Raw genomic sequence first — 25,702 nt, 5'->3', positions numbered from 1 at the left:
TAGTTTTGAGTCCACCTTGCCAATACACCTTTTAATGATAGAAAATTAACAGGATCAAATAAAATACCTGTTATGGTTAAGTTTATCAACGGTGGTACTTGGTATACGCTTGTCGATCGTCTTTTGTTCCTCTATGTTTTTAATGGAAGTTGCTAGTTAATTGATGAAGTTAAACTTTTAATATATCGCAATGGCAGAAAAGAAAACAAGGCAACTCTTTTGCCTGACTATTGCACTATTCCAGTTCTCCAAAATGAAGGTCAATCTTATTCATACCATAAATTTCCTGAGGAGGAGCCCTTTTGTAAAAAGTAGTTGCATGCGCTTCATAGACAGGACCTAGGAACTAAAATTGTGACTTAATATCAATGTCTGCATTTTGTAGTTGAAAATTTTGTCATTACTGAACGAGTGATTGAGATAATTAATTCTAATTAAGAGATAATTTTACGATAAGTTAGACCTTCTGATTAGTTGAAATGAAATGGCGTATGGCTTTTAGTGCCGGGAGATCCCAGGACGGGTTTGGCTCACCAGGTGCAGGTCTTTTGATTTGACACCCGACCTGCACGTCGTGATGAGGATGAAATGATGATGAAGACAACACGTACACCCAGCCCCCATGCCAGTGAAATTAACCGATGATGGTTAAAATTCTCGACCGTGCCGGGAATCGAACCCGGGACCCGTGTGACCAAAGGCCAGCATGTTAACCATTTAGCCATGGAGCCGGACTCTGATTAGTTAATGTGACCTATTTCAGTGATTTTAGCCGAGCTGAGTACTCGGACGGTAGAGTGCTGGCCTTCTATGACCAACTTTACAGGTTTGATCCTGGCTCAGTCCGGTGGTATATGAAGATGCTCAAATGTCAGCCTAATGTTGGTACAAAAACTCCTGTGGGACAAACTTCCGGCACCTCGGCGTCTCCGAAAACCATAAAAGTTGTAAGTGGGATGTAAAATCAATAACATTCTTCATTATTATTCAATGAGCTTCCTTAGCTTATGTAGCAGCATGCTAGCCTCTCACAGCTGGGTTCCGTGATTCAATCCTGCACTCTGTGAGATTTGTGCTCGATAAAGCGGAGGCGGGGTAGGTTTTTCTGCGGGAACTCCAGTTTTCCCTGTCATCTTTTATTCCACTAACACGCTCCAGTTTCATTTCATCTGTTGGCCATTATTATTATTGCCCCAGAAGAGTTTGACAGGCTATGGCAGCCAGCACAATGCCTATCCTCGCCACTAGATGGGGCTTCATTCATTCCAATCCTGACCTGGTCGAACGAAAATTTTCATTTTCATTATTATTCAATAATTTTGGGTGAAAGACAAAGACTTAAGAAAAACTCTGTATGTTTTATATTTTCATGGAGTGGCACCAGTACCTTGGAAATAATCCCAAGAGCAAGGAGATTTAGAATTAGGGAAGCCATAATACCGTGTGCGGTGGTGTACCCTAAATCACCGAGTGACCTATAATTCAACACTGGAGCACCATCGATTCCAGACTTCCTGAACACGAAATAATTAATCAATTCCAAATTTAAAATACTGTATTTACGCAAATGATATCCGCATATTTTTTTAAAAATTTGAGGCACGAAATTAGGGTGCAGGTTGTATTTGCATCAAGATTGGCAACGCGATCCTCACTCGCCTAGTTTTCTATGTTGAGTGTACAGTACTGTTATACTGCAGAAGGAAGAAAACTGTCCCCATATGTCATATTTAAATGGAAAACTATTCAGACTTTTAATTCTAAACTGCCTTTACATTTTAAAAAAAGAATAGTATTTTACAGATAATTTAAATTCAAAATTATTCCCCGGAATGTGCAGCAGTAGCTTTCCGCACTTTCACTTGCTAGTCTATAGTGTGTTTCGTAGTTGAAGTTCGAGTGAAATCATAATTCTTTTGTATTCAGCGTTTTAAAGAATGCCACAATATCACGTAGCAGGGAGTGTGTGGAGAAGCAGAATCCGCGAAAACTGGCGATGCCGACAGTTGGCGAAGAAGCGTGGCTCATAATCATAATCAATTCGTATGCACCGAACAATATTGTCAATGCTGATGGAACTGCATTTTTTTAAATGCAGAGCCCAAACGGACTTGTGGTAGGTACTGTACTGTGTTGCAATGCAGATTAAAGCAAAAGACTTCTTCCCCTCGTAATAGGAAAGTTCGATAAGCCATGATGTTTTAAGGGTGTCGGACACTTTCCGTGCAAGTACAAGGCATCTCAAACTGCAAACAGTATAGTAAACCAAAAAAATAAAGCATTTGCGAGGAGAAGGGGAGCCAGCATAATTTGTCCTCGTCCTTGAATCATGTTTTGTTTTTTCTCCCATTGCGTAAAGTCATATTTGCCACTGATTTATCTAAGTGCTTTATTTGAATAATATAAATGCACCTTGTTGGATACATTTTGGAAATAGTTTTTTCCATTGCATTTAAAAGTTTTAAACTGTGAATCAAGGTGATTGCATGCATTAATGGGTCTTAAAATACTTTGTTACGCGGGATGGGTTGGCATTACGAGAGAACTTGAAGTGCCATGGTGGGAAATCATACAAGGAGAATCACTGTACTGTAGTACAATGCAAATGGAAGCGAGAGAGAGATATCTTACAGGATTAATCCGCGTATAAACTTGTCCCAAACTCATTTATTCATGAAACTTCCCTTTTATTATACAGGGTGTCCCACTCAACTTTGCGACCCCAAATATCTCCAAAATGAAACAAAATATGAAAATTCCAATTGGCCAGGAACGTACCCATGTCGGGCTCACACAATGAGAAGGCACGCACAATCCACAAAGGCAAACAAATAACACCTCTAACTCCAAGTTGCACTTTTTTAAATGGAACATGTAAGTTTATTCTAGCAAAATGACAACTAGAGCCACAACTAGTGATAACACTTGGTTCCGCTTTTCTAAACACATTTACTAGTGGCCTATAGCCCTCAGAAATTTCATTGTTGTGCAGTACATCTGGCATGGAAAATGCACCCGCAAATCACCAGTAGCGTCTTGTCCGATGAAACCGTGTCACTTCAACAGATGTTCGAAGTGCCCTCCGTTTGCATCAATACACTTTTGCAAGCAGGTAACAAGAGAGTGTTGCACGGATTGCAGTGTTTCTATAGATATTGCTGCACACGCCACAGTAATACGATGTTGCATATCCTCTACTGTCGTTGGCGGTTCTTGATACACTCTATCTTTCACTGAGCCCCAGAGAAAGAAGTCTAATGGCATCAAGTCTGGGGACCGAGGTGGCCATCGCACAGGACTTTCCCGTCCTATCCACCCATTTGAAAAAGTCGCATCCACGTCACTGGAAACTCTTGCAGAATGTGTGGGACATCCATCGTGCTGGAACCACATTGATAGACGCGTTTCCAATCCCACATCCTCCATGAGGAGGGGTAAAGTGTGTTGCAGAAATGATGATGAATATCGCTATCCGTTTAATGTTCCCTGATAAAAATAGGGACCTAAAATACTGTTACCAATGATACTGCACCAAACATTGACACTCCACTGTCGATGAGCATCTTGACTAATTCAGTGGGGATTTTGCTCGGTCCAGTAGTGCATGTTCCGCAGATTCACATGACCATGACCATGATTTAAACAACGTATTAAGTAGGAATGCTGGATTACCTTGCAACTGCTGAAGTGCAAAACGACATAATACAATGCGGGATTCAAAGTCCGTCCCGTTCAGTTCCTGGTGCAGTGAGATATGGAACGGATGAAACCGATGCCTTTGCAAAATTCTGCTCACACTACTGCGGCTTATTCCAGAACCTCGTGCAATCTGTCGGACACTCGCCTGAGAATTGTGCGCTACAGCAGTCAGAACAGCAATTTAGTTTCCCGTGCCAGTCGCGTTGCTGTCTTTGTACATTGTCGCTTTGTGGGAGCCCAGCTTCCTGTTTCGCTGAGTTTCGTGCAGATGTTGGCAATGGTACGAGGCGAAGGACACCGTCAATGTGGGTAGCGTTCAGTGTGCAATGTCACAGCTGCGGTTGCATTTCTGCGACATTTGCCGTAAATTAAAATAATATCCAGGTATTCTTCGTTACTGAAGGCCGGCATATCGACTAGATGACGGCAATCGTTGCACACCACACAAAAACACGGCTTAATGTATCGATATGGAAAGCGGTATCCGAAACGTACCTGAATTACAGTACAGGATGACAGCAGACCATATCAGGAGACACTAGTACACTGAAGCTAGAACGTGCAGAGCTGATATCGGTTTGTCTACAGCAGGCTACAGGCCAGTACAAGCAACCCCTGCTCTGAGCACAGAAGTACATGCATTGCATTACGTCAGAAACGGTGGCGCCATTGCCATCCGCTAACAGCCATGTACTTCAGAACGTATGAGGTTTAGAAACGTGAAACCAAGTGCGTTATCACCAATTGCAGCTCTAGTTTTTATTTTGCTAGAACAAGCATTCATGTCCCATTAAAAAAAAAAAAAAACAACGCAACTTGGCGTTGTGAGTGCTACTTGTTCACCTTTATGGATTGTGCTTGTGAGAGCCCCTGACATGGGTACATTCCTGGACATAACATGCGAGTGAAGTCCATCAAATACGAAGAAGAGGCAGCGAGAAACTTCCTACCTCCCCTCGCCATAGTAAAGTTTGATAAACCATGATGTTGTAAGGGCATTGGATATTTTCTATGCAAGTGCAAGGCATCTAAAATGCACACAGTACAGTAATCCAATGAATAAAGCACTTGCACAGGAGAGCCAGCATGGATTTCTCCTCGCCTTTGAATAATACTTTTTCATTCGTTACATGAGGTTATGTTTGCCAGTGAATGATCCAAGTGCATTATTTGAATACTGTAAATGCACCTTGTTGGATACATTTTGGAAATAGTTTTTTCATGGCATTTGAAAGTTTTAAACTGTGAATCAATGTTAATTGCTTGTAGTAATGGATATTAGAATATTTTGTGACGTGGCGAGGGTTGGCATTTCTTAATTATAAGTTGCGGTTAATTCGAAATCATGTAATTCAAAGTCCAATTTCTGTGTTCCAAAGACTTTGTATTAACGAGGTTTTACCTTATCGCAAAACTTAACATCCGAATGCGGCCGTGTGTCAGTTTCAAGTGTTTACATTAGACGAAGAGAATTATCCACCACTGGTCGTGGTATTATCCAAGAAAGAGACCGTACGTGAGAAGTATTTTAGACTGGAATGTTACGAATTTGTAAGTAATTTAGGAGAGAATTCTAGTGATGCCAGAGACAACGAATCTTCCAATCTACAGTGAGTTGAGCCTATTGCAATTTCAGATTAATGAAATATGTTGCTAACACAAAACAAGGCACAAACAGAGTTAAAAAGGGAAGGTAAGAGTACAATGCACAATATAAGAAAACACTACACACTCGGAAAAACAGTAGCTAGCATTACGCGGATCTCCAACAAAACAAGTACGTAACTATCAGTGGGGCCAACTAGTGAACGACAAAACGGGAAGATGGAAGGGCTGGGAACCTACCAAAGGCATGGACATGGCTTAGATAGCGGATTCCGAAATAAATGGCCGTGATCCTTAGATTTTAAAAATATTATTTAAAAGATAATTTTACAAATACATTCCAAGTTACGAGCTATAAGTTCAGTGATATACATAGCTTATTTCATAGCAGTGTAAACTCAAATTTCAAATCAACTATACATCTAGTTACCAATGCAGTAGTACAATGCAATTTACAGGTTATCCAAAATCTAGCGTACCTAAAGTGATACAGAACTATCAGAGGCAAACCCCAAGGGAAATACTATTAAACTACAATATACATATTTTAGTGAAACAAAAAGGGAATGCCTCGGAAATGAACAGGTAAGTCCAGCTGAAAAACTAAGGCGTCATAAGTAACTAATTTGGTGAATCTAGGCGAGGTTAGGGCAGACTCCTGTATGAAAAGCAAATCGTAACATTACGGAATTTTTAGCAGGAACGGAATTCTCGAGTGCTTACCCGAGGAGAGTGCCATCCCGAAAACCGGGGGACGTCAACCAGATAGGCTGTTCGCAGACAGATAGACCAAGACCGACAGAATTCAGGATACAGAATTAATTCGAACACTGCCTCGCTCACTATATATAGGAAATTCCGGCCTTGGAGGCAGCCAATCAGCGTGCACAAGTTCCCTATCGCCACCTAGACTCACCAATCACAACCTTACTTTCGATCGCGAACTTTGACTAACATTCTCGAATACGCATGATCGCGAAAGTCGTATTTTTCCAGAACAGTCAGAAATATTTTCTAGAATACATTACAAAGTAACACACCCTGTACAAAAGTTATGTCACATTCTGGATCTTTCCAGGAACTATAGAACAGAATTCTACTATTCACAAATGCCTGTGTTACAATATTATACAGTACAGGTTAGGTCAATAAAATAAAACATCATATTGTATTTTACCAATAAAGTCTTCAAAAAAGGACATACCACTCGCACTACATACTTCACATGTAACATATGTCACATGTAGACCTACTTGCTAATTTTCATGGCAAGTATATTTCATAGCAATGTTAATGTATTTTTATCATCTCAGGCAAAGGAGCTATATACGTAAATTTACGCTGAGTAATATTAAATGTTTGTTTATGCCTATATTACTCTTTCTATGGAAGGAATTTTAGTCTGTCATTTTTTTAAACGAGCTTTCCTAAAATTAGTGTGCGGGAATTATTCGCGTAAATATGGTATTCATATGTCTTTTGACCTGAAACAAGGTCTTGAAACTCGTGTGCTGAAGGAAAATTCAATTCAGTAGTCCTCAGTGTAGCCTGTCGTACTACAGTCGTACCAATATCGTGCTTTATGTACACCTGTAACCTAAAATATATACACAGTTCAAAAAAATCAGGGGAACATGTTTTGTAACGTCTGGTATGTGAATGTTAATTTGGTAGATGGGGTTCCAATGGTTGTACAGCATACCTTGAGACCTTAGCTATGCAGGGTATGTCAAATCAAAGTTATACTCCATCTGTAGGCGTAGCCATGCATTAAACTGTCAGGCGACCCCACAAAACAAAGTGAATAGCGGTGCGCCCGTGTGTCGTGAGGTACACAGACTACTGCGGTCATTTGAGCATATTGTACGTCAACCAGCACATCCCACAAGACATCTTAATGAGGTTCAAGTTGCAAGGGCCGTCACTTTGATCCGGGAAGGATGGACTTTTCGTCATGTTGCTGTGGATCTCAATGTCTCTTCGTCAGTTATTCAACGCTTGTGGAATCACTACAGTGATACAGGCCAGTTTCCAAGGAGGGTTGGACAAGGTCATGGACGCATGGCAACCCCACAGGATGACACTCATTCAGCAACTGCCAGAGAACTGCATCAAGACCTCAGGAGGGTCACTGGAGTCACGTTGTCTGACCAGACAGTAACGAACAGGTTAAGAGAAGTGTCCTTATGACCCAGATATCCTGTTCGAGTGCCCCGTTTAATGCGGCAACATTGCGCAGCTCGCCTTCTTTTAGTGCGTACCCACGTCAACTGGCAACTTCGCCAATGGAGACCTGTGTTGTTCACAGACAAGTCCAGATTTCCCCGACACAGCGTGATGGATGTCAACGTGTATGGAGACACCGTGGTGAGTAGTACATGCCAAACGTCCAGGAAGGGGACTGATTCGGGCAAGGTTCTGTGGTGTGTGGGGTGGCATTAGTATTGATGGCCGTACGTATCTTGTCGTCGTTCGTGGTAATCTTACCGCTGCGTGGTACATCGAGCAGATACTGCTACAGCATGTGTTGGTTGCTGCATATGGTGTTGGCCCTGAATTCGTACCCATGCACGACAATGCTAGGGCTCATGTAGCGCTCATTATCAGATCTGTCTTGCGTGAACTGGACATACAGGAGATGGAATGGCCAGTAGTGAGTCCTGACCTTAATCTCATCAAGCATGTGTGGGATAGGCTTGAGAGAAGTGTTCGTGGGCGTCCTGTTCCACCATAGATTCTCAAAGACTTCGAACAGGCTCTCATTGAAGAATGGGACCTGATACTGCAACGTGACCTCCATCTACTTATACTGAGCATGCCACGTAGGTGCCAAGCTTGATAAATGCTCGTGGAGGACATACACCATACTGAAGCTCTCCAACTGTGATTAAAATCCACTCTGGAGAACTATTATCACTTTGTTTTTACCCCTATTTGGATATTTGTTTGGGTTCTGAAAATGAACGCAAATCGATTGATGTTATTTTGTATACTTCAACGGTAAAGAATAAAGGTTTAGTTCGTAATATACCTGGGTATGAGGTGTTGTTTTGTGTAGCGTGGCATACGTTCAAAAACACGTTCCCCTAATTTTTTGAACTCTGTATATTACACACATGTATTTGCACTTAAAGAATTCAATCTTAAAAACGCTAAAAGAAAAGGTTGCTACTTTTAGTCCTTCCCTTTCAGTCAACTCGCTTCTTTCCGGATATTCCGCCCTTTTTCTTCAACTCTGCTTTCAAATCCGCAATCGTCATTGCACCTATATTATTTCCCATCTCTTTCAAAACATCAGCAGAATATGGTAATTTCATTTTCACACATTTAAAGTATCAGTTTTGTTTCGATTATCATAAATTTAGAAATATTCCATATAAGTCTTGTGTAAAACAATCGAGAAGCAGAAAGCACATACTGTGTATTAGCATTACACTGCCTAGCGGTCAAATTTTGCGTGGTACGTCCGTATTACAGAAGGCTTGCCACATCCGAAGACTACAAACATCTAACTGCCAGGTTTCAGTTAGGGCACCGCTACCCTGGAGAACGAGATGCCTGCTGGATTTCAGTGGCAGTTTCTCAACTTGGGAACCAGCACCCAGCTAAATGGGCTCTTCCGCCTTTAGCCGTTGGTCCCTTTAGATAGTCAGAGAACTGTCTCCTCAATGGAGATCCAAATATATAAATCCCTTTTTCTCTTCTTCTGTTCTCATAGTATCTTAGTTTAATTATAAGCTATAAATTTCATTTTTGTTCCGTATTGAAGTGCAATTATTTTCCGAGGCTTCAGTCCACTTATCATATAGGCTTTTATTACGATGGGATCGCCACTCCTAGTGTGTGAGACACATTGTATGGAACAAAGATGTGCCAATGAAGTGCAAGAAGGTTTTATGCTCATCCTATTATAAACCTATACTGACCGATGCTTCAGCAGCCTGGACATTGAATAAGCGGAACAAAAGTAAGATACAAGCAGCTAAAATGAGGTTCTTGAGGAGTATATAGGGAAAGACAAGACAAGATGAGATAGAGTACGAAATGAGGAAATAAGGAGATTCATGGGAGGGTGTAAACTGCAAGAAGAAATTGATATAGCAAAGATAAAATGGTTTGGGCAAATGATGAGAATGCCAGGAGAGAACATTCATGGATACAGAGACTGGAAAGAGGCCTAGGGGACGGCCTAGAATGAGATGGAGGAGCTCTGTTGTGGACTGTATTGCAAATAGAGGAGTCAGTAGCAATAAAGTACTAGGAGAGGAATGGTGGAAAGATCGAATAAGGTGGAGGGCTTTGGTACACTATCCTACTCAGAAAGAATCTGGAAAAGGGAAGGGATGATGATGATTGTGATGAAGAAAATTGAAATGCAATTGTAAGAAATAAATTGACAAGGTCCACCTGTTCAATAAAATATATCAAGTAAACATATTAAATCAGTCTTGGGACTGGTTTCAGCCACTTAGTGGCCATCTTCAGCCCAATAAAAATTAAACATATCATGTGATAACTTAAACATTGTATAACAGACAGTGTTGCAGGAATAATTATAACATTAAATTACATTTAATAACAAAATTTATGATTATGATCTTGTCATGATATGCTGTGTTTAAGTTCACTTACGATCTCAAAGAAGTAAAATCTGCAAATGATAGCCAGAATTAGGAATGATTAAACATGCAGAAAATAAATTAAAAAGGAGAACAATTATTTGAGACTCACCTCTAATTTCTGATGTGTACATTTGTTTAAAAAATAAATATGCAGTGCATAGAGGCATGATTTTTGCATTAACGATAAACGCAACAAAAAATATTTTGAAGCGATATTGAGATATCTTAACGAATGATATGATTCTGGTTAAGAAATTAGTGATTTTGTTTTTGCGAATTAAAACGACAAGGTCAGTATAAAGCGAAATTTATTTATTTTGCGATAAATGCAAAACTGCAGCGAAATTCATGGAAAATAACGATCTTGAAATTGTATTCCAATATCATGTGTGTGATGGGAAACAAGACAGAATAAGGATTTCTCATTTCGACAGAAGTATCGCTTCGTATTAATATTCTATAAAATCCCTTAATGATATGGACATATAGGGTGAAAGGGTAATTAGTTATGTAATCTTGATTAGGGCTATGTTATTGTAATCGAGATTAAATTAGTAATGAATGATTATCAAATTGTTTCTCTTTATTTACCTATATTTCACATAAATAATTCACATAAATAATTTACAAATCTCACGAATTAACCTTTTTTTTTTTTTTTGAGTAACTTTAGGAATTGATAAACACGAAATTAAAGCGATGGGGTCAGCCCTATTTTGCAAAATGACACGAAAAATAGTCTCCTTTTCGCGAAATCGAACATAAATTAATGCGAAAAAATCATGCCCCTAGCAATGCATAAGTAAATGGCCTGACATTTAGGGAAAAACGCTCTGCATTTCTTGGGTTAATCAGTGGGCTAGTCCCATATCTGCTTTTAAATGACCAACATGATTACGTTTACATCTTAAATACCATTAAAGCAAACAAAGTTTGAAGGCAAACAGCTTCACAGTAAATATATTTAATAATTAAAACATTTAGTAAGGGCAAGCCAGGGGGAAAACTTACTTTTGAGATTATAAAACTTGTCAGAAAATGGTTTACATCAGCTCAAAGTAATAATGGCTGTAATTAACAAATTACTCCATTTTAAAATTTTAATTAAAATCTTTGGTCAGTAGACTTGAGCAGAGTAAATACCTGCACATGAAGTTAGTTATAATAAGGTAAGGCATGGCATGATACCAAAAAGAAGCCAGTGCTTACCCAAGGAATGCTGTCAATTCCAATGTGAGTGGGAGTGATCCCAAATCACGTCTGCTCTCCAAGAGAACCAAATCCGAAAGACAACTCGCCAACGCGTATCCACAATGGGAGCGAGTCGGGAAATAGGAAGATAGATAAGAAATGGGTGAGCCCTGCCTTCGCAGGGCTCCACACATAGGTCTGTGAAGACACTTTGTGTCCCTTAAACTGGTTTGCCTAGTCCAGCCCTAGTGCTCCTATAAAGGATACCAGTGTCTGGATGTTGGCATTACTGATGTCTTCCACGCTCACAAAATGTGAGCCAAGATATTGATGTCTAGTGCTTGCAAGAGTCTCGCACTGACACAACACATGCGCGGAGGTCTCTTCCTTCCTACCGCATTTTCTACACATCGGATCCTGACTGATTTTCATGATGTGTAGGTGTCTCTGTAAGGTATTGTGGCCTGTCAACAGTCCAACTACCATTCGCATTCTGTTCCTATTCAAATTTATCAGGACCTTATTATAACATCGGCTAGGCCCTTTGATAATTTCACGTTCCTGCCTTGCTATGGTTAACCTGTTCCAAATGTCTAAGTCAGACTGGTTCATCCGCTGGCATATTACCAGTTTCACACTTCGGAGTGACACTCCTAACAAGAGCTCTGGTCCTATGAAAGGACATTTTGAGCCTTGTTTCGCTAGTTTGTCAGCTTCTTCATTTCCACTGATTGCTGTGTGCCCAGGGACCCAAAATAGGGTAACAATGCTAAGTTCACACAGTTGATCTAATATCCTTTGGCACTCCTATACCATTTTTTATGTTCTAACTGCGCATAGTGCTTTTAACGCTGCCTGGCTATCACTGCAAATGGTGATGCATCTTCTATGTCCAGGCATGTTCCATTTATATACAGCACAGGCCAGTATTGCATATACTTCGGCCTGGAAAACAGTGGCATATTTACCCACGGGAAGGGAGAGCCTTGTCTTAGGCCCCCAGACCCCGGCGTCTGTGCCCGTTTCTGTTCGCGAGCCATCTGTGTATCATGTACAGACCTAAGACGGGCCCCAGCATCCGCGGCCCACTCCTCCCTTGTGGGTATCACCACTGTGAATTTTTAATTCACATTAAAACTAGGCTTCATTAGGTCCCCGATCATCATTGTCGTAGGGCAGGTCTGGTGAAGCCTTGTAAGAATAGAAACATGACCTCTATTCGGATTCTTGAAGGACCATCCTCCGAGTGACCAAAGACGGTAAACACTCTTTCCCGCTATTTCCTTAACATATAAATGTAAGGCGGGAAGACATAGGATGGCCTCCATTGCACATAATGGTGTAGTATCCAGTGCCCCTGTTATTCCTAGACACACAAGTCTTTGGACACTAACTTGGTGGTTGCAGGTTTACTCCCCTCCCTTACCGACAATCTACGTCACCCTAAAACACACGTCGGGAGATTCAAGGCGTGGACTGCGACTAGGAAAAGCCAAAGACACAGCCCTGAACGGGAAACGACCCTCATTTCAATGCAGAACATGAACGAGACTAGGGCTACTAGCAACAAAATTCAAACTAAATTTAAATGAGGGTTTATTGATATAATAAAATTCAAAAAAAGAAACAAGAAATGAAGCGAGCAATTAAAAGAAAGGGTACGTACATGTGCAGAGTTTATCCAATTGGAGTCCCAACATTAATGCCTGAGCACAGCTTTTCAAATACCAAGCTTAAATTATTCATACGACGGACTCACCTTCTCGATTGCAATCTCGCTACATAATGTGGTAATGTGAATACAATCCACACGGATCACCTCGGTCATTCTTTCCGCGAGATTAATGAAGTTCTTTACATACGCCTCTTTTTAACTTCCACATTGTCTCAACAATGACCACAGATCAAGGTTCCCACACAGCAAGGAGAAAAAACCCCAGAGAAGGTAAAATAAAATGTGAAAGATCAGAACATAGCACATAGAGAAACATCTCTGGACCAAAGAAACAATATTCAAACCCAAAGAGAAATGCAGGCAAGCACATAGCCTGAATATAGGAAAACAAACATGGCGGCCTTGTGGGCAAGCAAACGGCCATGACGGAGACCAAGGCAAAATAAATATCATCGTACCGGCAACAAGCATGAGGTTCAAAAACAGTCAAAAATATAAATTGAGCTGACCGATACGTCATCCTTTCTCTCCTTCCACTCACCAACACACACACTCATTCAGACATTGCCGGTATTGGCAAACAATATGAGCAGTCGCTCCAGTTAATAAGTTGAACACCAACTCGTATAGTATGACTCTCATGGTCACAAACAAAGGTCTCGCATATGTCAGAGATACCGTGCACGACGCAGACAATTAGCAGTAGGATAATAAGGACCCACTGGTCACGCATAATCCCATCAGCTTACGCACTTCGTACAACACGAATGGATCTCCGCATCGACACGCAGGGCGTACATTCATTCGATGGCAAAATACTTTACAATGTAGTGCACGTAAATAAAATCGATCAGAGACCCAGCTATGAACATATCACAATCACGTCAACAACAACAGACGCACAGCCCATTCTCGCTATAGAGCAGAAGGATGCGTATCAATCGGCTATCATTAAGAGGCGAATGGCAAAACAGAACCGTAGAAATAATATTAATACAAGGATTACCATACCTGTAATATCAACAATCAAAATAACAAGAAGGATGTTAGTATGGGTCAAGTTTAAATCTATTAAAAACCCATTTATGGCATAAAAACGCCACTCCAATCTCCGTGGGATCCATGTTTATATTCCGCACACATAACAATGCAAAGATTCGTTCCAAAGAGATAAAACAGCAGTCTCGCTGAAAGAATGATCTTCCGTGCTCATGACAAAGGGAGCTGCCCTCTGTGGTACAATCATGAAAATCGAGGTGAGGCCGATACAAGCCCTTTACAATATGGGAAACATCATTTTTATGAACATGCCATTTTAGCATGGCTGATCATCTCACTGCCCCCTTTTTAAAATGTGTCCTTTCTTGTTGATCAGACAAGGAGACACATTTTAAAGCAAGGTTCAAACCCTTAAACCTAAAGTGCGTGCGTTGCTAAATACTAAAGGACCTAAAATCTAACAAAAACTAGGAATATACATATTATATACATAATTACAAAAATTAGTTACAACAATGCACAATAAAATGCAGTCCGCCTAGATCTGAGGCCCTGTACTTAACAACATTGCGCATCTTCCACATCTTCTAGAACCTAATGGAAACTCTGGACTTTGTTTATATGTGATTCAACCAGTTTAAAAGTGTAACTCCATCAACTAGATCTGTTTATTCTATTTGAGATAATAGTTGATACTACAGTTTTTTAAAGATTTTATTGTCACTTTTTAAATGATTTTGTCGCATAATACTGGTTCTCATTTATATGTACATCATTTTCACCCCATTTTTAGGCCATCACTTCATATTTCATTTCACTACAGCAATATAATTTACACTTGTCTTGGCTTGGCTGATGATGGTTCTTAACAGAACCGAAACTAGTACCTAATAATATTGTACTGTTATTGTAAACATTGCAGGATTGATATGTATTGAGAAGGTGGAAAGAAGTTTTTGTATTTACTTTAAGTGTAATCTCAACTCAATATGGAACCAATTATGAAGTTTATAACCTTAAATAAAATTACATTTAACCCTGTCAGGGTTCACAGCGATTCCGGAATCGGATAAGACATGACCAAGGAAATTTAAGCGCTTAGAGCAAAGCGACACCTTTTTCAGATTTATAGTGAATCATCAAAGCTTGGTGAAAAAATGAGATCGTCCAGAAAATTGAAGACATAGGAAAATTTCAGATCTCCAAAGATCTAATCCATCACGCCACTGAGCGCTTGTCCGCCAATAGAGATGCCCATCGGTACCTTATTAAATTCAAACAGGCCAAAGGGAGTCGTGAAGGCAGTGCAAGGGCGACTTTTGGGGTCCAAAGGAATTTGGTAGTATGCAGAATTAAAGTCAAAACCGGTGAAGAATTTAGAACCATGAAAATGTTGAAAGGCACTTTCAATGGTGGGCAAGGGGAAACTATCGAAGACTATATTCTTATTGACCTTCCGATAGTCTATGATGAACCTAAATCTACTGTCCTTTATGGGGACAAGGAAGCCGGAACTACTGAAAGGAGACTTGGAGGGACTAATTACCTTCTTTTCCAAGAGGTCGTAAACACATTCTCTCATAGCAGACAGTTATAGGGGCGAGCAACCGAATGGAGGTGACCTAACATGGGTATCACCTTTCAGTTCGATGGAATAGGAGAAATTTTTAGCACAACCCAAATCAGCAGTTAAAACATCAGAAAATTCTTCCAACAGACTGTTTAACATCAAGTTTTGGTTGTCAGTCAAATCACATGAGGCATTGGGAAGTTGAGATTTCGAAAGGGCGCATACGGTAGCACGTTTTACGGGCTTCAGAAGGGTAACTTACGCCTGATTTGAATTGAAAGGCAAAGGTACAAGTGATAAAATCAATAGATAGACCAGTAGCCAGCATAATAAAATTGGTTCCTAAAATAACCGGGACAGATAGATCGGGAACAACATTAAATGCCCAATCCCACGAAAGATTGTGAATTTTAATGACATTTGATTCGACCGACGGGACATACCTGACGGCCATCAGCAGACATGAACTTTCCCAAGCTATCACAGGCTTGGAGATATTTTAAATCCGTAGAAGACACAAGGGATTGGTTCACGAAGGAAACGCAGGAACCGGTGTCTAAGAAGGCATACAGGACGCGCGATCCAACATAAATCTTGGCCCAGGGTGTAGACGAGGGAAGGTCCCAGATCCTTTTATTAACACCAATGATGGGCCATCACGCCAGCATGCATTTAGTTTCCCTGCCGAGAATTGCACCGAGGACACACGTGCTGAGTGACAACAGCTAGACCACACTTCGAGCATTTCAGAGGAGGCTTAGACCAACAGTTCTTTGAAACATGCCCTAGTTTCCCTCAATTCCAGCACTTTCTTGCTGCAGTATCTCTTACTATAGGTGAGTTAGAAGGTTGAATGGGGTTTACACAGCGTCGAGGCGGAGATACAACCCTATACCTGCGATCGGGACTACCAAAGGGGCGAGACGGCGAAGGGGTTGCACCAAAAGAGACCGATCTGACGAGAGTACGACAGGCAATGTCGGGAAATGAACAATCGGTCGAGAGTAAGAGGCGGACGGTACAATTTATTCTGACAGACTGTCGACTCGAACTCGCGACCTGAGATCTTTTTATGTATACTTTATAATCAGGGACTAGATTTCTATAAAACTGGTCGAAAATTTCAGATTCAGGCACCTTGATACACAAACGGTTGAACAAGGTCAAAATACCGGTAGCGTAATCAATTCCTTCCCCTACTCTCTGGGTGCTTCTGAAAATTTCTTGTTTTAAACAGTAGTCCATGTTGGACAACCCAAAGCGCTGTTTGATACGAGTAGTAAAATCGTCCCATGACTGAATGTTGCTTTGATCAGCCTGAACCATTTTAACGCTGGCCCTTCCAGCATCCCCGGGATGCCAGGAACGAAAAGGTCAAGGGGTAGTGAGCTACATTCGGCGATATCTTCCACCCGCTCAAGAAATTCAGTGACACTGGAGCTGTTCCCTTCTCCAGAAAAATTTAGCTTCCATTTCCTGACGACATCAAAAACAGGGTTAACATTAGCGTTACGATCACTAGCGGGTCTAGAATTGGGGAAAATGGGCTTCACACGGTTCTCGTCGAGGGCACAATTTCTACTTGCAATAGCATTCCTACCGTCAGGGCATCTACTACTATCGCTACCAGACATGAGTGATGCATTAACCTAATCAATACCTTCCCTCTTTTCTCAAGGTTGGAGATTTCTCTGGTAAAACCTTTGCTTTCGTTACTCATGTCTAAAGCTTTCTGACTTTTCATATTCTAGGCAAAGTTTCAGCGTAACAAACACGACACACACATGCAAATGGTCACAAGAATACTACATAAATTATAAACACACAGGATTAAGGTCAGAACATAATGGCTTCACAAGACTGAATCTAGGGAGAATTAGGACTCTCTTAATATATCCAACATAAATCACCATTTCCAGTTCTACCTCGTCCGATCCTCTTTCAGAGGAGATATCTTAGTCGACCTCGCATCTGCTATCTTTTGAACCGCACACCCTCCCTTACCGACAATCTACGTCACCCTAAAACACACACATCGGGAGATTCGAGGCGTGGACCGCGACTAGGAAAGGCCAAAGACACAGCTCTGAACTGGAAATGACCCTCATTTCAATGCAGAACAGGAATGAGACTAGGGCTACTAGCAATAAAATTCAAACTAAATTTAAATGAGGGTTTATTGATTTAATAAAATTCAAAAAAAAGAAACAAGAAATGAAGCGAGCAGTTAAAAGGAAGGATACGTACGTGTGTAGAGTTCATCCAATTGGAGTCCCAACATTAATGCCTGAGCACAGCTTTTCAAACACCAAGCTTAAATTATTCATACGACGAGCTCACCGTCTCAATTGCAATCTCACTACATAATGTGGTAATGTGAATACAATCCACATGGATCAACTTGGTCATTCTTTCCGCGAGATTAATAAAATTCTTTACATACGCCTCTTTTTAACTTCCACATCGTCTTAACAAAGCCTTCGATAGAGTGGAACATGGAATATTATTAAAGAAATTGGAGGGAATAGGATTGGACATAAGGGTTAAACGTTGGGTAAAAACATTTCTAAATTCAAGGGTTCAGAAAGTCAAAGTAGGAAATAACGTATCGCAGGAAGAGAAAGTTTGGAAGGGAATTGCACAGGGTAGTATAATCGGTCCATTACTTTTCTTAATATTGTGCCGTTTCACAGTTCTTCATAAGAGCTGTAGGAACAAAGATGGAGTCTCTGCGATCAAAATGTCGAATAAAATGCATTTAACGTCAGTACGGGCCGAAATGTAAGTCCTTTCGTCGGTCGATTACGGAAATAACCGCGTATAGAAGGCGCTGAAAAAAATGACAAATGGACATTATTTAAAACCATTATTCAAGAAAAATGTGCTCATCACTTATTATATAATCTGAACTCGAAGCTGTAAGAAGACTCAAGACTAGATTGAAAGGGATTATCCAGCGGAGCTAAAGATTATAAGTTGGAAACGAAAGATAATTCGCGACTACACGCCAATCAGCTGATATCAAGATTAAGTCGTTGCGCGGAAGATTAAATACGTAAAAAAAAAAAGAGATAAATAGACTACAGTAGAACTACGTCACGAAGTGGCGCAGGGCTTCAATAAAATTTTCCCGATACTGTTTAATGTTGAAGGACACCTACTGATCAGTTGTTGAGTGCATTTACGCCAACAAAAAGATAGCGGAAAGAAATTTATTTTCAAATTGGAATATATACAGAACATCTGTTTTAATCGATTTGGAACTAGTTTATTGGATCAACTGTACCCTAACGAAATCTATGCAATCTGAGCAACGCAAGAGATATATTAATTGGAAGATGTCAGCAATGAATCATATATTCTATTATTGTTCTGTTTCATACGTACGAGTCTTCACCATGGGTCTGTAAGGAAGCAAGGCAATGCTGCTTGGATCCTGACAAGGCGATACGATGTTAGCTGTCCCGGATGACCAGTGATCAGTGTTGAGAAGCTACGATGCACCCGACCACTTGTGGAGGAACCAGATGACGAGATCCTAATCTCAGATGACCGGAGATGAGGAAACATCGAGACCATCTTGAGCAAAGCTAAGTCCATTATCTAAGTCGTTTTCGTAAGTAAGAGTATATTATTTCTTTTATTGCATGTTGATGTTTGTTTTGTGCGAAGACAGTGCGTAGATAAACGTCTTGCTGATGTGATTGGAAGTAGGTATTCATCCATATGGTATGTCAATTCCACTTGTAGGCGTGGTCACCAAGTGATTTTCCGATCGTAATGTTTTCCAGTGATATGTGAGGAGAGATGGCTAGAGTTATTATTATTACCAGTGTTGAGTAAAGAGTGAAGTTGGCATTAATACCTGTGTGTCCTAATTTAAGCAATGTCAATCAGTTCGAGATCGTATATAGGATGTGTTTTATGAAGGAATATGGCAGTAGACTACTCCAAGTTCATGTTAAATTTGGCACTATGACAGTAGTAAGTAAAGTAGGCATTTTATGAATGTCACGGCACGTTGATGTGCAAGTTAAGGTAGTGATTTACATATGATGAAGTGAAAGAGTTGTTATATATGAAATATGAGTATTAATTAACGCGTCATAGATATGATATAAGGATGTTAATGATTTATGATTTATGATGGTGGTATTTATTGTTTTCTTCGAGAGAGAAATAGTCATAGTTGTGCGAAGTGAGATCTAGTCATTTCAAATGATGTTTCGGAGAGTGTCACAGAATTCTCGCCAATTCCATGTAATAATTCTGGATCATACGCATTGTACATAGCTTAGGATATGATCTCGAGACGAGTAGTGCAATGTTCTTTTTATCCATGTTAGGATTACCTAGAGAATCATATATGTACTCAAGATAAGATTTGAGCCTTCACTGATTTACTTAGGATGATCTTGAAAACTCACACGGTGTATAACTTTATTTCTGGACAAATTTCAACCTAATAGGCTGATCACTGGTGACATAGATTTTCAAGGGAGAATTATTGTTTTTTTTTTTTAGTCGGAGATAGTGTCATCTGACCAAGTAGATTTTCCGTTGATAGTATGTGTTATAATAGCTACATATGATATGTTTGGTGACGTTTTTTTTTTTGCAACCATGTACGCACGTAGTCTGATAATCAATAAGCTAAGGTCATATTACCTTAAGTTCATAAATTAAATCTTGCGATAACGTTACTTGTAGGGTGATTACGACTTACAATGGACGTAGCTTAGCTTATGATGTGTGACACAAGGAAATATGAGCGTCTAAGAGGCAACTAAGTAGGCGGAAGTGAATGTTTAAAATGTAAAACATACAAGAGTACTTGTCAAATCAAAGGGAAGAAGAGCTTTGTGATAGCCTTTATTGAGAATTTTAAACCTGCATCTAGACAAACAGTCAGTGAAAATTAAGTAATGTGACAGTTTATAGAGTAAGGAATAGGTGGTAACTAACAGAATCTAATGCTTATCCCAAGAATAATTGATTCAGACAACTTGAACTCCATTTCTTGACTGAACATTAACTCGGCAATTCTACTAGCGTTTCTTTATTTTCTCAAGAGAGTATCACTAGAAATTCTGTAAATAGTAATTAATACAATTTTTTATTTTTCTTCTTTGAGGATGCATCCTATATTCTTAGTATACTTGATTTTAATGTTTATTTTCTTGCCAGTATGGCACATGTAAATACCATTATCTGTATTCACATTAATTTATTTTATTATCGCCCAACTTTGTAAGTGAGTTTTATACGAAGGAAAACATAGCTTTTTCAAAAGTTTCCCAGATGTTACATAGAATTTATTCTAATAATTTATGATTTTGGAGATCAATGGGCTTATGAAAGGAAATAATATGATCCGAGAAGACATTTATTTAGGATGAATTCGGAAGATGTAATTTTTCTGAAATGTTGTTGACGGATATAGACTATAGGGTTGACAGTGAGTCACTCATTTCAAGAACTATTTCATTGGTAAAAATTTGAGATAATTTTCTTGAATATTTGACTTAATATTTAAAATAAATACGGAATAGTGAAACCTAAACACTCTTTCTCTGTGTTCTTAGAATAAGAATTAGTTGTAAGACTGTAGTAGTTTCAAGCGACGACAATTTCTCTAAGAGCTAATAAGAGTATGGTATTTAACTAGATACGAGTAAGAGACGTCTTTCTGCGTTAGTTAGAAACTACCATTAATCGACCTGGATGTTTTTCTATTACGGAACTCACACCCGTAAAATTCAGTCACCGGATTAATTGAATTTAGAGCTAGTCAGGATCTCTTGTGTCCATGCCTGGACGCGGGAACGGCGCAATATATGTAAATGATTTAGGGAATAATATAACATCAAAAATAAGATTGTATGCAGATGACATAATTGTTTATAGGGAAATAAATACCATTGAGGATTGTTCAGAATTACAAAGGGACCTTGAGAGTATCCAACAATGGGTTGAAGAGAATAATATGAAGTTAATGGAGGCAAATCAACTGTTAAAACATTTACAAACAGGAGTTTTAAAACTGAATTTGAATATACTTTGGATGTGGTAGTTATCCCAAAAGATGGCAAGTGCAAATACTTAGATGTAAGATTTGAAAGTAATTTGCACTGGAAGGGTCATGTGGATGACATTGTTGGGAAAGCATACAGATCGTTACATGTCATAATGAGGGTACTTAAAGGATGCAACAAAGAATTAAAAGAGAAAAGTTACCTAAGTATGGTTCGTCCATTATTGGAATATGCAAACAGTGTTTGGGATCCTCACCAAGAATACCTAATAAAAGAAATAGATAGTGTGCAGAGGAAAGCAGCAAGATTTGTAACAGGGGATTTCAGGCGAAAGAGTAGTGTATCAGAAGTATTAAAGGAACTAGGGTGGGAAACTTTAAGTAAGAGAAGGGAGAAAACTAGACTTACAGGATTGTATAGAGCCTATACAGGAGAAGCAGCATGGGGATATATACGTGAGAGGCTTCAGTTGGAAAATAATTATATCGGCAGGACTGACCACAAATATAAAATTAGAAGGAATTTTAGCAGAAGCGATTGGGGTAAATTTTCATTCATTGGGAAGGGTGTGAAGGAGTGGAACAGTTTACCAGGGGTAGTGTTTGATCCTTTTCCAAAATCTGTACAGATATTCAAGAAGAGAATAAACAGCAACAGAGAAAATAAGTGAAATGTTAGAAGGCATTCGACCAGTGCAGGTTAATATAAATAAAAAATGTGTGTGAATAAATTAATTCCATCCCCTGGTCTAAGGAGTTGGACAGCCAAAGTAGGGGACTGCCTGTAGGGGTGAAGTACAGTGGGGACTTCGAGGGCCCTGGGACCGCTACGGTAGCTGTGAAGGCCCTTCAGGAACTCTGAAAAGTGGTGGCAAAAGGGGCTCTGGTTAAAACGCAGCAGGTCGTTATGCCACTTAGGTTCCAGAATGGGTAAAGAAAAATAAAAAAGTAAATAAATGCAATGTAAATTTTAATCTTATACCAGTTGTACAGTATCATTTGAAGTAATTCCACATACTGTATATCAGTTGACTATATAAGTAGTACAGGAGATATTATAAGTAGAATTTTGTAAACAATATAAATTTATTAAGGATGAGCTGTGTGTTTAAAAGAAAAAATTGTTAGCGTAAATTGTATAATATTGTATTATAGGAAAATTTTCTTCTCTTGTTAACTTAATATTTAGTGCTTGACAATAATGTATTTCAGTGTACTATTTGCCACCGAGGTAGACACCTCATTTGCAAATAAAGAGATTTTGATTTCGAATTACCACAGATCAAGGTTCCCACACAGCAAGGAGAAAAAACCCCAGAGAAGGTAAAATAAAATGTGAAAGATCACAACATAGCACAGAGAGAAACATCTCTGGACCAAAGAAACAATATTCAAACCCAAAGAGAAATGCAGGCAAGCACATAGCCTGAATATAAGAAAACAAACATGGCGGCCTCGTGGGCAAGTAAACGGCCATGACGGAGACCAAGGCAAAATAAATATCATCGTACCGGCAACAAGCATGAGGCTCAAAAACGGTCAAAAATATAAATTGAGCTGACCGATACGTCATCCTTTCTCTCCTTCCACTCACCAACACACACCCAATCATTCAGACATTGCCGGTATTGGCAAACAATATGAGCAGTCGCTCCAGTTAATAAGTTGAACACCAACTCATATAGTATGACTCTCATGGTCACAAACAAAGGTCTCGCATATGTCAGAGATACCGTGCACGACGCAGACAATTAGCAGTAGGATAATAGGGTCCCACTGGTCACGCATAATCCCATCAGCTTACGCACTTCATACAACACGAATGGATCTCCGCATCGACACGCAGGGCGTACATTCATTCGATGGCAAAATACTTTACAATGTAGTGCACGTAAATAAAATCAATCAGAGACCCAGCTATGAATATATCACAATTACGTCAACAACAGACACACAGCCCATTCTCGCTATAGAGCAGAAGGATGCGTATCAATCAGCTATCATTAAAAGAGGCGAATGGCAAAACAGAACCATAGAAATAATATTAATACAAGGATTACCATACCTGTAATATCAACAATCAAAATAACAAGGATGATGGTAGTATGGGTCAAGTTTAAATCTATTAAAAACCCATTTATGGCATAAAAACGCCACTCCAATCTCCATGGGATCCATGTTTATATTCTGCACACAACAATGCAAAGATTCGCTCCAAAGAGATAAAACGACAGTCTCGCCGAAAGAATAATCTCCATGCTCATGACCGAGGGAGCTTCCCTCTGTTTTACAATCGTGGAAACACTTAACTCAATCGAGGTGAGGCCGATACAAGCCCTTAGCAATATGGGAAACTTAATTTTTATGAACATGCCATTTTAGCATGGCTCAGGATCACCCTAGGTCCTAGGCCCCAAGTATTTCCGACGGCCCTGCGACAGGCCCACACAATCTTGCAAGCCTTATCCTCCGTATGGTCTATATGTTTCTTCCAACTCAGTCTTGCCTCAAGGATTACCCCTAGGTACTTAACTGAGGTTGTCTTAACTAATTTTTTCCCAAAATAGGAATGGCTCTGATAGTCCGTCTAGCCTCCTCCTCCTGGTAAATACCACGAGCTCTGTCTTGTCTGGATTAACTGACAAGTCCGTGTCATGGCACCATTTTTCCACCCTACGTAGGGAACTCTGTACGAGCTCTGAAACTGTACTGGGGAAATTTCCTACTGCCATCAGGCTAATGTCATCTGCATAGCCTTGGGCATAAATTCCTCCAATTTAACCTGGTAAGTAGTTCATCCACTACCAGACACCATAATGTTGGTGATAATACTCCTCCCTGTGGACACCCCCTGTCTGTATTAGCTCTCAACATTACTGCGTTGAGGGTAAACAGAACTTGACGGCCCTGCAGTGAGGCCATAATCCACTTTATGAGCATCCTGCTCACTGCTCTTCTCTCTAGACTAAGTTCTTTGGAGCCCAAAGATGTGTAGTTAGAGGCCCCTTCTCATCATCGGTTTGCCCTTCCAGCGAGCGAGGTAGGGTGTTTGAAAACGAGCATCTTCCAAAGTTGCCTATTCAAAAACATTTCGTTGTCCAAGACAGATTCCCAATTCCATCCTCCTTTCTCCACGTCTTCCCTCAGTTGGTCCATCCATCTTCTTGGTCTTCCAGCTGGTCTTCTACCTATTATTCTCTTTTCCAAATAAGCACATGGTAACCTTGTGCTATTCATTCGTTTAACATGCCCAAACCATTTAAGTCTAGATGACCTTAAATCTTTCCTCCAACGATTCATTTAGACCTAGGTTAGATCGGATATAATCATTTTTCACATGATCAAGTCGGGTCTTTTGGAGGGCAGTTGTAAGAAATTTCATTTCATAGGCTTGAATCCTACTACAATCCTTTGATGTTATTGTGCAGGTTTCCAGAGAATGTGTAAGGATGGGAATGAAATATGACTTGTACAGGGTCATTTTTGTTCTTTGTGGGACCTTCTCATCCCATAGTAGGTGTCTAACGATACTGTAAAAGTTAGAGCCTTTGGTTACTCTGTTATTTCTATCTCAGCTCTGTTATTACTAGCCATTACACTTTCTAAATAACTGAATTGGTGTACTACTTCAACTTGGTGGTCCTGTATTTTTATGTTGCATTCTGTATTATGTCTGCTGATTTTCAATGCTACTGTTTTTGATGGGTTCAATTTCATTCCATAATCATCAAACTTCATACACCATGCATTGATTATTTTGCACTCCCTTCTGTTTTATCCCATATTGCCACATCGTCTGCAAACACCAGAGCCTGAAGATCTTTATTGTACTCCTTTGGTTGTATTGAACCATTCAGAGTGACCATCCCCAATTCTGACACAGCTTTTACAATTAGTATATAGCATTTGGATCTTCCTAATAAGGTACTCCGGTACACCAAATTTTCTAAGACTTTTCCAAATAGTTGATCTAGGAACATTATCATATGCCTTTTCAAGTTCCATAAACACAATAATTAGGTCTTCTCCTCTTTCCCAGTGTTTCTCTGCCAACATCCTCAAAGCAAATATCAGATCTGTTGTGCTTCTTCCATTCCCCAAGCCATGTTGTTCGTCTTCTAAGATAGGCTCTAGTATATCCCTTACTCTGGCTTCAATGATCTTCTCCATAATTTTAAGGCTGTGTGATAAGAGGGTAATACCTCTGTAATTTTCACTTTTCCTTCTACTCCCTTTCTTAAAGATAGGAACTATCACCCCTTTTGTCCAATCTTCAGGTATTTCGTTATCCTTCCATATTGTTCTGA

At 39.8% G+C, this 25,702-nt stretch overlaps 1 protein-coding gene across 1 annotated transcript in view; it reads left to right on the top strand.

Annotated features, from left to right (window-relative positions):
* Ns3 (nucleostemin 3) overlaps positions 1-25,702 on the top strand; it is a 156,052-nt gene that overhangs the window by 39,509 nt on the left and 90,841 nt on the right. The window lies entirely within an intron of this gene.

This window comes from Anabrus simplex, chromosome 6 (genome assembly GCF_040414725.1).
Source record: "Anabrus simplex isolate iqAnaSimp1 chromosome 6, ASM4041472v1, whole genome shotgun sequence".
Classification (NCBI taxonomy): Eukaryota; Metazoa; Arthropoda; class Insecta; order Orthoptera; family Tettigoniidae; genus Anabrus; species Anabrus simplex.
This window is presented reverse-complemented; position numbering and strand designations above follow the sequence as displayed.